Raw genomic sequence first — 17,405 nt, forward strand, 5'->3', positions numbered from 1 at the left:
AGCCAATTAAGTCAAACATCACTCATTGCAGTAGACACGCCTCCTAGCTGACTGCAGATGTAATTGGCAACAGATGAGGTTCACATACCATTGGCTTGTGTCCGCAGCAACAGAACTAGGTGTGCTCACCTGGCCAAGTTGACAACTGAATCTAACTAACACACCATTGTAAATGCCAACCCATTTCTGGTATATTGCATTCTGGCAGCTTTAACAAACTGAAGCACAAACCTTCATTCCTGAAGGCTTTGTGCTGCTTATTTTTTTTTTTTTTTGGTTGTAGGAGGGGCCAATGAAACAGCTTGTCCTTTACCTTGGAAGAGGTATTTTGACATGTCCCATACCAAAGGACATCCAGAAATTTCACTGGAGAAAAAGGCCCCTATATTTTTATTGGATTTATCTCCCATACTCTGAAATGCAAATACCTTTTCAATAAGTCTAGAGTAGTTGGTACTTTTTGCTCACTAGGTCCGATAAGATCATACCATCAATATAATGGACCAGTTTGATGTGTTATACTGTTTTGAAAAATAATAAAATAAAACCTGTTTATAATGAATGTAGAACTTACATTAGCATAGATTGACATTATTTTCTTATTAAGTCATACATTCATGCAAAACTAAATAATTTATCAGATATTTAATCAGGCCATATTTAAAATGTATTCAATGCATGAAAAATGGTCATTGTTTATTAAGCCATTCAGTCATCAAATCTTGGTTTATGTGGTGTAGTGGTAAGTCAGCTGCTCAACTTAGAGTCTTACTAGGGGAAGAACAATAAGGACCCTAAACACAGAAAACAAAAATATGAAAGTTTCACATAGGTAGATGCTTTCATTTACTCTCTTGAGAAGACCAATGTGGGAACAGGAATACAGGAGAAAAAGTGAAGATTTCAGACTTGGGCATGGTAAATGTAAGAGTTGTTGAAAGTGAGTTAAAGGATCAGATGGACAGTTGGATGTATAAGAGCAGAGCTCCAAGGAGATGTCTGTGTTGGAAATGGAATGAGAGAATAATCAGGGGGAAGCAGCATGTGAAAAAGAGGACTTGAGATTACTTTGCAATGGTATGTCACAACAGTCTTTGGTGCCATGAGGAGAAGGAAAAAATAGAATGCAGGGATGCTGTTGCTCAGGACTCTTGGTTCTGGGTGACAGACACCTTAATCAAATTAGCTTAGGTAGCAGGGGAAATGGAACATGGATGGGCATTGTCTAGATGGGCCTCAGAGGCAATAGGAGCCAGGCTGTGGTCCCTCATCTCTCATCTCTACTTTGTTCATTGTGGGTCTTCATTCTTTGATGTTTTCACATGGTAAGAAGTGACTACCTCCAGCTCCAGAGAGGAACTGAGATGGGTTTTCTGGTATCCATTTCAAACTTCCCAGGGAAGGGCTCTGATTGGTTTGATTCATATCAGGTGCCCACTCTTGGATCAAGGGTATGACTGGCAACCCAGGGGTCCTGATGGTCATCTCTTCCAACTACCACGGCAGCATGCTTAATGGGGGAGCAGGAACACCTCCTAGAAGAAGGAGAAAGGGGAAGGATGCTGTTTGGATAGTTTAGACAGCAGTGGCCACTGTACCGTGGGAGGTAAGACAAGGGCGCTTGGGAAGTCGCCGTCTGCTGTTCAGCATCAGGCGCAGTGAGCACCGGTGCTGTCGATGCCCTTACTCTCAATATTTTCCAGAAATGACAGGAATGCAGGTGATTTGTTGCAGTTCTCCTGCCTTACTCAGTAGGCAAACCCTCCATTCTGACTCAGCCTGCCTCCCTCAGACTAGTTCTTTCCCCAAGGATCATCCTTTCCCCACCTGTCCAAGCCTGAACCACTACTGTTACAGCCAAATCTGGGCTGTTCAGTTACATCAGGAGCTTATACAGGAACCTAGTGCAAATATGCAGCTCAATTAGAAGATGTGCTGGGCTCTGTGGGGAATAGTAAAATATTGGTTGAAAGACAAGAAAAATGCGAGTTAAAATACTATTCAAGATCATATGTGGTCTTGCTTCTGCAATCATTTTAATTATATCCGGTGACATAACTGGGATATTGCCCATGGCATTGAAGCATGAGATGTACCATACAGAATGTACCCTTTTGAGTGAACAACTTCACTAGCATCTTAAGATTGTGACAACTTTTCACAAGGTTGTCCTAAAGGACTTTCTCCAACCAGCTCTCACCCATTCACAGTGTGGCAGTTTCCTAGGCCTGCATATATTTTAACAGTGCTTCCTTATCTTGCTCAAAGATTAATTTGCAAAAAACAAAAACAAACATGCTTCAAAATGAGAAAACAACAAATAAGCAAAAGGACCCAAGTCTATTCCTCTTGTGCTAACCACTTCATTCTTGCCTTCACAACTCCTGATGAACCAGTTTCTGAATTGAACATAACCAGAAGTTGAAACGTGAAAAAAGTACAATGAGCTGTCTGCACAGAACACTTCCCTATCCTTGTATTGTCCTAGAGTGCTTTCTCCTCTCCTCTTCCAACTCCTTGTGAAAAAGATAATGGATGCACACACAAACTTGAGGCCCCTTACTACCAGAAGGCTTCCTTTATTGTCATCAGTTGAAATGACCAGAATGGGTTTTGAATGATTTTCAAAATCTCTGAACACTTTCTGCATTTTGCATTGAATGCTTCCAGGTTAAATGGGCTGTAGCTTTTTTTGCTGAATCTGTGGTTTTTCTGAGCTAATATGTTGCTACTTCTCTTGAATATTTCATATGCAAAATGGTGCAATTCAATAGAAGCCAATAAAACTGTGGATCTGTTCCCACTGTTAGTAAAAATATTTCAGGCATTTTGAGGAGTCCAAAATGGTATATGGACATATTATGGGAGTGGCTGTCATCTCATAACACCATAACTAGAAGGAAGATTTAAAGGTCATCTCATCAAACTTTAAATTTTAGGCAAACCCTATGGAGGCTGTTTTAGATATGTGAGATTCAGTCATGCATCTTTAATGTATTATCAAGTATGACTACGTATGAAATAATCTATCTTTGAAAATAGATTTAAATATCTATATTAGCATTTTTTTTTTTTTTTTTTACATGGGCAGGCACCGGGAATCGAACCCGGGTCCTTGGGCATGGCAGGCAAGCACTCTTACCTGCTGAGCCACCGTGGCCTGCCCTATATTAGCATTTTAATATTTTCAAACATATATTCTCCTTTTGCCTCAATTTCCTTTCTTATTTTTTTCTTTGCAATTTCCTTTTGTAAACTTATGTCCCTTATAAGAATGATGACACAATAATAAACTAACAAACAAGCGACTAGATAACTAAATTGGTTTATCAGTAATTTAGCCAGTCAGCGAATGGACTTCTTCCTTATTCTTTTTTTCAAATATTTTTATTGGGAAATCTTTACACACATGTAGTCCATACATAGTGTACAATCAGTGGATCACAGTATCATCACATAGTTGTGCATTCATCACCATGATCAGTTTTAGGACATTTGCATCACTCTAGAAAAAGAAAGAAAAAAGAAAAAAAAGACTCATACATTTCATACCCCTTACCCCTCCTTCTCATTGACCACTAGTATTTCAATCTACCCAATTTATTTTACCTCTGATATCCACCCCCATTATTTATTTATTTTTTTATCCACGTGTTTTAACTCATCTGTCTATACTCTGGATAAAGAGTATCAGACACAATGTTTTCACGATCACAGTAACATTGTAAAAGCTATATTGTTATACAATAATCTTCATGAATTAAGGCTACTGAAACACAGCTCAAAAGTTTCGGGTACTCCCCTTCAGCCATTCCAATATACCATAAATTAAAAAGGGCTACCTATATAATGCATAAGAATAACCTCCAGGATAATCTCTTGACTCTATTTGAAATTTCTCAGCGACACTGAAACTTTATTTTGTCTCATTTCTCTCTTTCCCCATTTAGTCAAGGTTTCCTCAATCTCGTGATGCTGTGTCCCGACTCCTCCTGGGAGTTCTGTCCCACATTGCTAGGGAGAGTTATACCCCTGGGGACAACTGACTTCTTAATGATGAAAATTGCTGTTTATATTTGGTTTACATTTCACTGTATACTTTTTGGATAACGTGATTTTATTCTACAATTTAAAATAAATTACAGCACTGACTATCCTGTAGATTTCCAATATCATTTTCTTCCTTTACATGACAGATTTATGCATCTTTTAAATTGATGCTATTAAGTATATCTCTTTCCACTTTGCTAAAAACTATTTTTTAATGTGTTTACTTCAGTTATGTATATTGAAGAAAGCAACTCTTCCCCAATTTCCCATCCACTTTTCCCATTCCCTCGCTTACCCTTTCCTGGAGTTAATCAACGTTAGCAGCCTAATATGTTTTATTCAACATTTTCTTCATGCTCACACAGATGCATGTTTTCTTTGTTTTCATTTTTTCTTCTCTTAAAAATATATAATTAAATTATATACATTGTTCTGCTATTGTATTTTCACACTTAACCATCAATAAAGACATATCTCGGAGTTAATAGTTTTATAGCTAATGCATTCACTTCATAGCTACCAAATATTCTGTAGCATGGATGCACCATAATTTTTGTGATTATTTCTTTGTTGATGAATATTCAGGTTGTTTCCAGATAGTGCCACTAACAATGATGAAGTGATAAACATCCTTGTATATCCTTATAGATTAGTATATTTGTTCTTTTTTTTTTTTCTTTGAACACCATCATTATTTATTGCTAATGAATTCAAAGCAATTATGCGGCTTTGTTTATACTATAGCAAGGTCAGGAAATCAAGGTACAATTGCCATCATCAAATCTTAATCTTCATCATCAAATCTTAATCTTCAGAGAACAGCATCTCCACAAGGCTGGGCTGAAGACACTCAGATTCTACCAGTCTTTGTGGAGTCCCATATTTTAGTAGAGTAGGCACTGCAGTTACTTTCAGATTTTTTCTGAAGTCATTATTTGGATCTTTCCAGTAAGGTCTTTCTCCTACTTGGCAGTAGATGAACACACATCCTTCACTGACGTGTTTCAGCCCCTCTCGTACAACTGGTTCAGCCTGTACTCAGTCCGGGCACCAGCTTTTCCCTCCAGCGTCCTTAGAACCAGTAAAGTAGGTGAAAATAGTTTTGCCATTGTTTTGCTTCAAGGCCTGGTTGAACTCTTCAAAGCTGGACATGCGCACCTCCTCGTAGTGGACCATCTCGGAATTTTGTTGTGGATTGCTAGAGGAGATCTCGGGTTCGGCTGCTGTGGTGCTGGGTTCCACATAGGGCAGGGACAAGCTTTTTCGGGAGGATTATATTTGTTCTTATGGATGGATTTCTGAAAATGAAATTGTGGCATCAGGTTATACTGTAGTTTTAATTTAACTAGGTATCATTTAGATTCATTTACAAAGATGTTTGTAATAATTTCTTAGCAATGTAGGAAGCATTTTTTCTGTGCATTGTAGCCAGCATTAGATGCTGCTTTCCAAAAGTGGTATCTCATTGTTTATGGTTTTAATTTACTACTCTTTAATGTTCTACTAGTTTGCTATATTTCAGTAGTTTCTTGTTTTGTTAAACTTTTATGGCCGATAATCATTACATTTTATTGCAACCTTTTTGAGAACCTACTGATATAATTATGTGATTTTTTTTTTCCTTTGATCCATTGGGTGTAATGATTCATGCTGATAGATTTCCCAATGTTGAATTTTTTTTTTTTTTGTATTTCTGGAATATGTCCTATTGTATTATTTTTGCTTTTGAATGATTATTTTTGGATGTGCTTTATCTGAAACTTTGCATTTAATTCACCAGTAAGATTAGTCAGTTTTTCTGTTTGTACTGTATCAGACTTTTCAAGTTATGATAGATGTAGGTGTCCTGGTATAACCCCATTTTCAGGTGAGGTTATGCAGCACAGAGAATAGGTAATTTCCCAAAAGTCGCATAGATAGCGATTGAACCCAGCAATCTGCCACCACTAACCACGCACAGAGGCTGCATGTGCAAATGAGAAAAGAAGAGTACTTAGAAGGCCAGTAAAAAAACATAAAGATAGATGTATAAAATGAATAAGGAAGCTTACCATATTTAACTCTGAACAGTGGAACTATAAATCCATGAAGCACATGCCTTCTTAAATGGTAGATTGTTAACTACCTTCCAATCTTCTCAGTGGATATTGAATTCTTCAGGTTTTCTGTATTGATCAATTTTAGTAATTTATATTTTACTAGAAAAATCACTTGTAATTCTTTAATTGCCCTTGCATCTGTAGTCATGTTTTCTTTCTTCTTTTCCTTAGTACAACTTCCCAGAAGTTTATAGTTCTACTGGAGATTTTGGAAAACAGATTTTTGGACTTTTAGTCTTTATATAATTTGTTTTTCATGATATCAATTTCAGCTTGTATCCTAATTCATTATTCCTACTTAAAAAGAATAGATTTCCTTGTAGAATAATTTTAGGCATACAAAAAAAATCATTCAGAAAGTACAAAGAGTACCTATATTTTACCCCCACCCCACATATATATTGAAGGACATCTTACTTTTTTACAGCTTTGGGTAATTATGAATAAAGCTGCTATAAACACTCATGTGCAGGTATTTGTGTGGACATATATTTTCAGCTTATCTGGGTAAGCACCTAGAAGTGCAATTGCTGAACCGTGTGGCAAGCCTACATGTAGCTTTGTAAGAGTGTCTTCTAAAGTGGCTGTTCCATTTTCCATTGCCACCAGCATTGAGGGTTCCTTTTGCTCCACATGGTCACCAGAATTTGGTGTTATTAGAGTTTTGGATTATAGCCATTCTAAATAGGTGTGACGTTGTATCTCATTGCTGTTTTAACTTGCAATTCTCTAAAGATAAGTTATATTGAGTATCTTTTCCTGCACTTTCTGCCATCAGTTCATCTTCTTTGGTAAGGCATCCATTAAGATACTTCTCCCATTTTGTAATTGGGTTCTTTTTTCATCATTCTTGAGTTTTAAAAGTTCTTTGTATAGTTTAAATATGTCTTTATCAGATATATGTTTAGCAAATAATTTTTCCCAGTCTATTATTTTCTGCTTTGTGGGTCTCTTCAGTCTATAGTCCTGTGGGATCATGTTGCTGGAGTTCTCTGAGGATCAAGTTAAGGTGCTTACCTGTCCTGGACTTATGAGAGCTTCTGTTCTCTGCACATGAGAGAAATAAACATTTGCTGTTCATACACGGTGGGCTGTGGGCCAGGGCCTGTCATATTCTTTGCCCACAAGGAAATTTAATCTAATGGAGAAGCTGTAACTGGCAAAAATTCCAATCATCTACTGTCTTTTTCCAGAAACAATCTATTTTAGTCTGCTTGACTGCTCAAGCAAATATCATGCAATGGGTTGGCTTAAACAATAGGAATTTACCAGCTTATGGTTGGTTTTGGTGTTAATAGAAGTCCGAATTAAGGCAGCATCAAGGCAGTGCTTTCTCCCTAACAGCTGGTGTTCTGGGGCTGACTTCCAGTGGTTCTTGTTTTCTGGGATTCTCTGTTCTATGGCAAGGCACATGGCAGCTTCTACTGGCCTCTCCCTTCTCTTCCAGGTTCCATTGACCTTCAGCTTTTGGCTGCTCCCTTAGTGGCTTTCTCTTTTTGTCTTAATTTCATTCTGTTCATATATATCATAAGAAATTTTTTCAAGCATCACAACTTAATTACCTCAGACCACAGTAGGTACAGGTTTTAGTCACCTATCAAGCAAACAGTTGGAACCATATTCAATCACTTGAGCAGCTTGTGCAATCCTGAATCCAATGTTGGGTTTCACCTTCCTCGAATCCACCTTGTATGTACTCCTCAAGGAATGATCTGATATACTCTCCTTTGAATATGTGAGTGACTTCTTTGGACCTGACCCCTGTGAATGCTAGAATTTAACACTCTTTATGGAACTGGAGTCTGGTGGGATATGGGTGGGCACAAGTGGCACTGGCCTTGTCCAGTCAGTCATGCAATCCAGGGGCCACACAGCAGGATTTTCAGTATAGGAAGAGAGCTTGCTCCCAGAGAAGGTCAGAATGCTTGGGCTTTCATTATTTTCTGAATCCTGTATCTCCAATCCATTTTTCAGGATTCTTTTTGCTCTCAGAACCTTAATCTTCCCACAGAAGCCCTGATGAGGCTGTTGTTTTAAACTCTGTACTTGAAGGATGAAACTTTGACTCTAATTTTCAACTGTCCAAGATCTGCAGAAATAACAGATTAAAGATTGTCACACAGGGTCTCTGGATTTGGAAATTTTAGAAATTTGAGGTTGGCATTTGCTGTAAACTGCTCTCTACTGTCCTGTCTTTGAATTGTTCATGCCCTGTGGAGGGCATTGTGTCAGTGACTCCTGACACTTCTGTTTTGTTTTCTTTTTTTATTTTACCTCTATGTGCACTTTATAATATAAGCAGTTGTTCCATCACTGTCCACCATGCTCTCTGAGTCCTAATGCACTCTCACCCTTAACATTGGCTGAATTTCAATAATTCCCCCATTGCCTTCACTTTGAAACATCACATTCCTGAAACCAGTTGACTCCTTCCACCCATTTTCATGAGGATATGCCCAATTTCTGTTCTGGTTCTTAGTTACAAACAACTAAATGGACTTTAGCTAATTTAGGCAGAAATAAATTCTCTAGAGAGTTGTTGGCCAGCTCATGTAATATCTGGGAATATTGCAGAATGAGACTTAGGAAATGTGCAGAAACATGGCAGTATCTTGGACCTTGACCAAATCAAGCCCAGGAATAGCCCTGTGAGAAAGCCCAGCTCAGCCCCGAACACACCACTCCTCAACCTGATCCTGGGTGCTACACATCCAGGCCTGGCCCACCCTCTGCTCATAACAGCTCAAACCCCTTGGGTCAGCCCTGGAATCCTGCATGCCTGCTGCCATGGATACTTGGGCCAGTCCCCTGAATGGATTCTCTCTGGTCCAAGCCTCTCCGTAATTATGGTCAAAGTTCTAGACAGGTGCATTTAATGGAGAACGTCTAGGCCACCTGAATATACCTTAGTTGCAAGGGAGTCTGCATAAGTAAGCATCTACTGTTCCACCCTCTAAAGTGAGAGGTGGCAGTGAATTTCACCAAGTCTTTGGATAGCAAGTGGTATGGTTCCTTGCATTCCAGACAGTATTTTTCATTTGTGTGTGTGTCTGTATACACACAATCTGACCACACCTCCTCATTACAGGTTGTCATAGGTGAAATTGTGTCCCTCCAAAAAAGATGTCCAAGTTCAAGCCCATAGTCCCTGTGAATGAGACTATATTTGCAAATAGGGTCTTTGCAGGTATAATTAAGTTAAGGATTTTGAGATTATATCATCCTGGATTTAGAGTGGACCTTGAATCCAATGATTGGTGTCCTTATGAGAAAAAGGGGAGGGATATTTGAGACATAGACACAGAGGAGAAGACCACGTGAAGACAGAGTTAGAGACTGGAGTGATGCTGCCACAAACCAGGACATGCCAAAGGTTTCTGGTAGCCACCAGATGCTAGCAAGTGACAAGGAAATATTCTTCGAGTCTCCAGAGAGAGCACTGACCTGCTGACTCGATTTTAGATGTATAGCCTCCAGAATTGTGAGAGAATAAATTTCTGTGGTTTTTAAGTTACTAAGTTTGTGATAGTTTTTTACAACAGCCAAAGGAAACTCACACACAGGTCTGTTTCATTTTTCCTTCAATTCCAACCAATGAGCACTTGCTGTTTAGGCACAACTCTTGGTCTTTCTCCCTTCATTATTTTTGAGCAGCTTCCAGCTTTGTAATCTCTTGGTGAAACACCAGCAGTAAGGGCTCGTCTTCCAGTATTTCACTGACAAGCCAGATAGCAGAGCACTTGTCTGATGGCAGTTTCAGAGGTCTCCTATCAACTTCAAGGGCATTGGAGTCTGGCATTTGGCTCAAGCTTTTGATCTACTCAATGCTATGGAGAACCAGCCTGCCTTCCTAAGGCAAGAAGGCACAAAAAGACCCTCCAAGAGTTTCCAGCCCCTCCCTTCAGCCTGGATTATTCCAGGCTACCATCCTCCCAGATCAAGTGGGAATTTGTCTTTAAAAAAAAAATCAGCGTTTCATTTTCTACAGTTGTAGTCAGAGCATAATTCTCATAACATGAATTTTGTGAAGTTCAGTTCGAAAGCAATTGTGATTTTTTTCCCAACTTGCAATTGTCTGGGCCATGGATCTCTAGCCACACACTGCACACCTCCAGAGTTTGCCAGTAAGAGTTGCATGTTTGGAGCAGCAATCTGTTTTCTCTGCACATTCTTTCATCTGCCTCTGAGTTGCTTAGAGAAGCTGCTGTGCACTCATATGTATACACTCTGCATGGTGTATATGGCCTCCATCTTCAGAGTGACTTGTAGACAGGTCCCAGTTGTGGAGTGGGAGAGGAACCCACTTCCAATGACACACTGCCACTGAAGGCCCAGCCCTCAGCACAGTTCCTTTGGAGGGTTTGGACAACCATGTAGAGCCCTTGGGAACACTGATATTGGAGGTCCTCAGTAGGGACAGCTGGCCAAGAGCACAACCCTTCAAAATATGACTTCCATGCCCAGTCCTGGGCAGAAAACAGGTCAAACAGAGGTGGGCATGGACCAAGGGAGGCAATGACTCCATTATACACCAGGGTCTGAATTATGTTATCTGTTTTAACTTCATAGTACCTACACTCAGGTTGATTTTCTGTTCTGCTCTACACACAGAGCAATATGAAAATGCATGAGAAAAGATCACATTGAAGCCAAAAAGATGAATTCAGTAAAATCACTGTCTCTTAATAGTTAGAGTTTGCAATAAAGGCAGTACCTTGTCCTAGAGGTCATCTTAACCAATCACTAATCATAATTTCAAGTGCTTAGTTTCTTTATGGAAAGAGATTGTGAAAACATTTAATATCAGTTTGTAAAGAGCAAATTAAATGGAAAACACATTCTGGAAATATGAATCTACATTTTAAAGGACAATTTACTTTCCTTCTGATTATAATTATGGCAATATGATTATGCTTATTTTAAATATGTCTATATTCAGCTCTTTCATAGTTTCTTTTGATATTTCATGAGTATTCCACTAAGCTTAAAATAAAATACTCTCCCTTTCCAGTATTTAAATCATTTTCTTGCTACCATCCAGTAAGCTGGACATTATGAGCAAATCCATAGCATCTTAATGGTTTCCTTTGTATTCTTCTTTAATTTCTTAAAATGACTCATGAGAATGGCAAGGAACAAATCAAGTATCCAGGAGAGCAATTAGCTGACCCTAGGATTTTACTGATGTGCCATTGGGAGTCTGCAGCCTATTAACATTCTGTGGAAGGTGGTAGTATCTAAAGGGCCAGGCTCTTCCTCCCAAAAGTCTGTTTAATAATAACCTTGGAGAATTAATTTAAAATTTTCTTGCCATGTTATCTCAAAAGTTTTCACATTTATATCAGGTATGATTTCCTAATTCTAGCCTTCAGTTCCTTTAGCATTGTGTGACTTTTGCATTCCTTGCTACTCTTAATTTCTTGTTTTGTATAAGCTTCACATGTGGTTGCCTCACTGTCTTATTACATGTTTTCACACTCATGGAGAATAAAGCTGAATTCAATGAAGTGCTAAGTATATTGAGGGACCTTACTATGAAGCAAGCATCTACTGAGATGCTACATACTTTCTCCCATTGGAGCTGGGCTCTGTAAAGATTGTGGAAGCCCCCCCAGACTGACCCCTTTCCATAAGGGATTGGGATCTTGTAGGAGATGAAGTAGAGGTGGAGTGTGTTTGGGACAGGGCTTTCCAGTGAGAACTATGCTGAATTCTCCTAGTAAGTGTTTATAAAGGAGTTGCAAATAAGTGTTTTGTGTTCAAATAAGTTTAGAAAATGTCTGGCTACTAAAAGTTAAACAAGTTTCTTAGAGCATTTATGTGCTAATGTGTATTTGAGCTCCAAGGACATAGTTCTTCGTAATGTCCAGACCAGTCAGGCCACTTATGCTTCACCTTGATGAAGCTGTTTGTCCCAGCCTACTTCATGGGACTGTCCAAGAGTTTAGGGTAATAACATTGACTGGTGGAGATGGTTAGGGAAGAGGAAAGTGGGCCAGCCCATCTGAGCTCCTTTCCTGCAGAGGTGGAGTTGAACCTGAGGAACTTGTCCCATGTCTGGAGTAGCTGTGTTACTCCTGGGATTGGGGAGAAAGGAGATTCAGCTGTGCAGAGGGGCTGAGAGGAGAGAAGGCAGCATCCTAGTGAGGTTTAGTCCACACTGAGCACCTATGCATTGCAGCTTGGGCTCTGGGAACACCCCCCACTCTCTAATATAAACCCTCTCCGTTGCTCAGTGGGAGATGTCCCCACTCCATACTCCATTGCTCTAAGGGCATGGACTGTTTGTTGAATAATGCCATGGTTGAGGGTCCTACCTCTGGCTTGAATCCTCATCCTACTATTTGCTGTATGTGCTTGGGGAGGTCACTTTACTTCTCTGTACTTCAATTTCCTCATTTGTACAGTGGGACTAATACCCAATGACTCTCTCCTCCTAATGCTGTATGTATGAAATTCAGTAATACTTTCATTCAGGTAAAAGCACTCAGGAACCTGTCTGACACACAATGAACCTGATGTAATAGTGTTTTCTTTGGGGTACAGTTTTCACTGCCTACCAGGACACTGTAACTCATTACTTAGGAAAAGCTAATTTGGAGGGCAGTAGTCACTGGCCATCTTCAGTGGACACTGCACAAGTTCTTACTGGCCTACATAGAAATCTTTTCCTAATTGAGGTTTTGTAAATTACTCGATACTCACTCCAGCCTGCCTTTCTCTGCAAACCTCTCAGCTTTACACTCAGTTGGTGATCTGGAATTGAAGCAAAATTTCATATTATTTCCATAAATATATATAATTTAGAAAGTAAATCTATGCATGTATTCATGTAGAGCATTGCAAAGCTGGCTGATTGCCCTCCATGAGGACCAGGGTAAAACTGAAGATAGGAGAGTGCTAGATCAGAAGTGGGCCTCGGGCATCATGGTCCTGGATGAATTTAATGAAATGCTAAGTATATTGAGGGACCTTACTATGAAGCACTCTTAGTAAGGGCATTCAGAGCTGAAATGTCTGGGAAGAGCTGAGTATATCATGGAGGAGCCAGGATGTATCTGGGAGAGCTGAAGTTGTACCAGGGAGTCAGGGAGGCCTAGAGGAATCCAGTCAGAGGGTATCTGAGGGATCGTGGAGGGTCGGGGTGGGGTGTTGGGGAAGCCTTGGCATCTGAGTTGAGCCAGAGGCATCCAGGCGAGCCAGAAATATCCAGGGGAACCAGGGATGCACTGGAGAGCCAGGCGTGTCAGGGAGCCAAGGGGAGGACTGGATGTCCTGGGGTTGGTGGGGCAAGTGGGATAGGCACAGGACATGGGGGAAATCAGGGTCAGAGGTCACAGGTGGTAACAGAAATGCTGCAGGCAGCCAGCTGCTCCTGAGAAGACCCTGCACTGAAACCAGGGCCACTTCCTTAAAACAGTTAGTTGACATTTGTCCATTGTCTGCACTCCCCAGGGCTCCTTGTCAATGAACCCTCTCTTCCACTGGGCCCAGGGAGGCTGCACCCATCCCCTGCCACTCTTCTCTTCTCATACCTACACCTTTCTATCCCATGTGGGACTTGCATGGGTTCTGTGCACACGTATGTTTTCTCTCTGCCCAGAACCCTTCCCTGTCCATGGCCAGGCCTGTCTCCTTTCCCTGCCTCCCTGGCTGCTATTGGGCATTGATGGGGATGTAGAACCTTCTGTGTGCATCGAAGTGTAAATATGAGCCCCTCTCATGTCTCCCTGTTGTATGTTGGAATGGCCCCTCTTACCAGAATATGAGCCCCAGAGATGGAAATCTTTGACTAAGCATGTGAGTAGGGTACACAGTGGGCACATGGGAAGCATCTGTTAGGTTGGGGTCAGTCTAGGGAGGGAGGGGAAACACTCAGATGAGTGGCTAGAGGCTGCCGTTGGGTATGCTGGCCTGTGGATGGGGGAAAGGTGAATCATCCTCAAGGACTAGTCACAGTGCAATCACTTCTCCATTAGGGAAGTCATCTGGCGTTGGTTTTAAATTGTATGTAATATAAGCATCAATGACTGTTGATTACGCTGTTCACAGATCAGGTCTTCACAAAAACTTTTAAATTCCTGAATGTTCTCAGCAGGGCCACTCATGAGCATAAAGAATTAAGTGTTATCCTCACTGATGGAGAGTTCTATGATTATGCCACCTGGGACTTACACTGATCTGATGTGTCACCAAATCAAATTTGCTGTTGATGGCCCAATGAGATCCTGCCTTCAGAGAAACAGTGAACACCACTGGCACAGACCTTCGCTCAAGTGTGGCTTTAGAAAATTTTGCTGCCATTTAAGTGAGTGTTAAATGTGTTATATGTAGAAAAGAACTTAACATAGCAGGCCTAAATACAGTCCTTATAAAGGTGCTTTCAAGGTTGGCTTGTGGTACCTAGGAAAATCAGTTTCAGGGTTTTCCCACCATTCCCTAAATGGTGAATCTGGCTTACTGTGTTAAACTTTTTGCACAAATAATGTGGGCTGTGCTGAACACCTGCTTTCCTTCTGAGAGCCTGGAATCTTGGCACTTGCCAAAGAGAGAGTGTCTGTGTGACCAGCCTCCAATCAAAACCCGGGGCTCTGAGTCTGTAATGGGCTTTCCTGGTAAGCAGTGATTTACATATGTTGTCACAATTCGAGGCGGGAGGAAACAGGCCCTGCGAAACTTCACTAGGAGAGGACTGCTGAAGCTTATACCTGGTTTTCCCTGAACATCAACCTGTGTACCTTTTCCGTATGCTGATTTTCTTTTGCATCTTTATGCTATAATAAATCATGGTTGTGAGTACTATTCTGAGACACTTGAGCCTTCCTAGTGACCTGGGAGTGGTCTTGGAGACCCTCCAACAGATATTACTATTTGAGACACTTTGATTGACGACAGACACTAACAGATAACCTTTAACTGGTATTTTTAGTGAGATTTTGTTTTATGGATATTGTAAAGGAGGAAAAGGAGAAAATATTCAATCAAATACTTTTGCTTCAAATATTTAAATATTACAGGTGGAAATTATTTAAAGTCAGAAAATATTTTTGCTTTACTTTACACATAAAGAGAGATTGGCTAGGTATTTGATATTCTGTTGTTCCAACTTTTAGGTCTAAAATTACCAACCTGAAAAAATGATCTGTTTACCAACTTGATTTTTCTTTGACATTGAAATTTTACTTATTCAAAAAAATTAGTTTTTGGTATTTTAATTTCACAAATGGGTATGTAGCTTTAAATTACTCTTTCTCTTTAGATCAGAAGTTTTTAATTTATTGCCTTGAACTCAGTGCCATAGATAATCTTTTATTTGTGGATCATGCTGAAGCAGCATACTTCATAGCACTTAACCTCAAAAAATGAAATTAATTAAAAGCACCATGTAAGATGGTTTCAGAATGTATTTTGATACGAGAACAGAAAAGTTACACTTTGAGCTGGCGGACTTTAAGAAGTATGCATAGATTCCTATTTATATGTAAAGCTATTGATGATGTTCATTATTCTAACTAAGTTAAATTCAGATATTCTACAAACTCTTTAATATTGCAGTGCAAATCATTCTGCTGTTTCAGATGTGTTTTTCTTTCTTTATTGTACTGGCCCTAAATATTAGTACATATCAATGTGCAGTAGTTCAGTTATAAATGATTGCTGCTAACCATGTCTTTATTCAAGCTTTTTTTTAAATTAGAGAAGTTTTAGGTTTACAGAATAATCATGTATAAAATATAGTCCCTTGTATTGGTGTGGTACATTTTTTACAATGATAAAAGCACATTTTGATAATTGTACTATTAATTAAAGTTCATGGTCTGACTTAGGGTTCACTTTTGTGTTGTGCAGTTCCATGGTTTTTTTTTTTAATTTATTTGAGTAATATATATACAACCTAAAATTTCCCCTTTTAACCACATTCCAATATATAACTCAGTACCACCAATTACATTTACAATATTGTGCTACCATCACCACCATCCATTACCAAAGTTTCCATTATTCCAAATAGAAAGTCTGTGTATTTTAAGCTTTTATTTCCCACCTCCACTCCATTCCCTGGTAACTTATATTCTAGATTCTGATCTTTATCAGTTTGCTTATTCTAATTATTTCATGTCAGTGAGATCATATAATATTTGTTCTTTTGTATCTGGCTTATTGTACTCAAGATAATGTCTTCAAGGTTCATCTATATTGCTGCCATGTATCAGAACATCATTCCTTTTTATGACTGCATAATATTCCATTGTATGCATATGCCACATTTTATTCATCTGTTCATTGGTTGTTAGACAGTTGGGTTGCTTTTTGGCAAATGTGAATAATGGTGGTATGGGCATTGGTATGCAAATATCTGTCTCTGCTTTTAGTTCTTCTGTGTATATACTTAGTAGTGGGATTGCTGGGTCATGTAGTAGTTCTTTATACTTAGTTTTCTGAGGACCTGCCAAGCTGTCTTCCATACTAGCTACGTCATTTTACATTCCCACCGGCAATGAATGAGTATTCCTATTTCTCTACACCCTCTCCATATTTGTAAATTTCCATTTGTAAAGTAGTAGCCAATCTAATGGGTATGAAATGGTATCTCATTGTGCTTTGGTTTTGATTCACATTCCCCTAATTCCTAATGATGTTGAGCATATTTTCATGTGTTTTTTGGTCATTTATATGTCTTCTTTGGAGAACTGTCTATTCAAATCTTTTGACAAATTTTTAAATAGGTAGTTTGATTTTTTGTTTGTCGAGTTGAAGGATTTCTTCGTATATTTGAAATATTAAATCCATATCAGATATGTGGTTTCCCAAATCTTTTCTCAAATTTTTTGTATATCATCACTTTACTTTAATGATAAAGTCCTTTGAGACTCAAAAGTTTTTACTTTTGATGAGGTCTCATTTATTTTTTCTTTTGCTGCTTGTGCTTTGGGTGAAAAATCTAAGAAACCATTGCTTAACACAAAGTCTTGAAGGTGCTTCCTTGCAGTTTCTTCTAGGTGTTTTGTAGTTCTGACTCCTATATTAGGTCTTTGACCCATTTTTAGTTTTTCTATATAGGGTGAAGTGGGGGTTCACCTTCATTCTCTTGCAAATAGAGATCAAGTTTTCCTAGCATCATTTGTTAAAGAGAGTGTTCTTTCCCAGTTGAATGGTCATGGTCCCCTTGTCAAAAATCAGTTGACCATACATATAAATGTTGATTTCTGAACTCTAGATTTGCTTCTGTTGGTCTATATGTCTGTCCTTGTGCCA

At 39.3% G+C, this 17,405-nt stretch overlaps 1 protein-coding gene and 1 pseudogene across 1 annotated transcript in view; one reads left to right on the forward strand and one right to left on the reverse strand.

Annotated features, from left to right (window-relative positions):
• OCA2 (OCA2 melanosomal transmembrane protein) overlaps window positions 1-17,405 on the forward strand; it is a 366,025-nt gene that overhangs the window by 286,279 nt on the left and 62,341 nt on the right. The window lies entirely within an intron of this gene.
• Window positions 4,722-5,260, reverse strand: LOC143651602 (thioredoxin domain-containing protein 17 pseudogene; annotated as a pseudogene).

The sequence above is a fragment of the Tamandua tetradactyla genome, chromosome 12, assembly GCF_023851605.1.
Source record: "Tamandua tetradactyla isolate mTamTet1 chromosome 12, mTamTet1.pri, whole genome shotgun sequence".
Lineage (NCBI taxonomy): Eukaryota > Metazoa > Chordata > Mammalia > Pilosa > Myrmecophagidae > Tamandua > Tamandua tetradactyla.